We start from the raw sequence: 1,644 nt of genomic DNA on the forward strand, positions 1-1,644 counted from the left end.
TACCTTAGATTTCTGACATTTAAAAGCTCACTATTCCTTTCAGATTAGAAGAAAACTCTGAGTTAGAGCAGCAGAGGAACCTAACCTCAGACAACATCAACAATATCACTGACTTGATATTCAATATGTTTCATATTTAACGTATGACTTCTGGACTGAGATCCTAGTTCATCCAGAGAGAGGAAAGGTAGTATTTATCTTACAGTCTCAGTAAAGTCACAACTCAAACTAAACTTTATTATATTCATGTGGTTTTCTCAAAAGAGAAGAAACACAACACTTTAAAAGACTTCATGGAGATAACAGAAGGCATATTGCATTTTGAGAGCCCCCTCCTAATAGATTCTTTATTTGGTAAACAAGATTTGTTTTAACTGCCACATGATTCAGTGTTTCCCATACATAGGGTAGATTAAGACCCCCCCCCAGGTAGATAAAATCTGAATTACTTTTTTTCTCAACTATGTATTTTTACGCACACACGCTGCCTCCAGCCCCTCCCCTCCTGAGTCCAGATGTAGGTTAGCATGTCACGTCACTTTGCGACAAGTAGCCTACTAGATGCTAACTGTGTTTTTAGCTAACGTTAGCAATCAAACAATCATAGATAGCTAAAACGTTTTTGAAATGATTTCCATCTTCTGTTATTGTATGCAAAGAGAAAAGTTTATTATTTTACAGATTTCACCAATTTCAGTAAGACCGTTATGCCATAAACAGTTTAAATCTGAGCATGCGCTACTCAAAACTGCACTCTACTCACTTTGGGTAGTGACAGCGTGCATGACAGCGTCAGGCTCAGAGGCTGTTGCTGCGTAGCGTGCCACCTGGGAATAACAGGGACCGGCCCCATGATTACGTTGTTTTCCGACTGCCAGCATTCACATGGTCGGGATGCGTGTTCTTCTTCTTCTGTTTTATTGGCGTTTGGCATAACAACTTGTAGCATGACTTCCACCAACTGTTGGCTGTAGCCGAGAGCATCAGGTGGTGAAAACATGGAGGCCACAATAACTAAAGATGTTCTGCTGTTTTCTTATACGATCATCCAAACAGCACATGGACAGGTGTGTGTTGTGTTATCCCGCAGGACAACCAATGGGAAAGGACACAGATAAGCTGCTGGTTTATACATCACGCCTATTTATGAATCATTTGAAACATGTTATGTCTGTACATGTTTCTTGACAGAGGTGTATGTCCACAATAAACAGTTTGTCATTGAAATATGTTCAGTGAACCAAGTTGTGCATACGATCTACCATCAGAATCGCGTGTACCTTCCGTTCATTCGTTTTTCGTAGTGAAACCAAAAGAAAAAAACGAGAAACCACTTGTTTTTTCGTTTTCCGTTTTAAAAACAAAAAGAAAAAAAACGGATAAAGGGTTCGTTTTTTATTTTCCGATTCTCCACTGTTGAAATTAAAAGTTAAAATCATGCTTAGGTTTTGAAAACAATGTACTTGCTAAATCTAATCAAATAACTACACTGATTAGCATTGGTCTGGCTCACACCTCCTCTAGCTTCTAAAGAATCATCAGGTCATATCTGTCATTTAGCATACTGGAGAAGGCTCCTTGTCCCCACACACGGATACCTATTGTTTCTGCCTTTTGGGGAGCCACTCCCTGCTAGGACAGACT

This window comes from Perca fluviatilis, unplaced genomic scaffold (genome assembly GCF_010015445.1).
Source record: "Perca fluviatilis unplaced genomic scaffold, GENO_Pfluv_1.0 PFLUV_unplaced_scaf_12, whole genome shotgun sequence".
Lineage (NCBI taxonomy): Eukaryota > Metazoa > Chordata > Actinopteri > Perciformes > Percidae > Perca > Perca fluviatilis.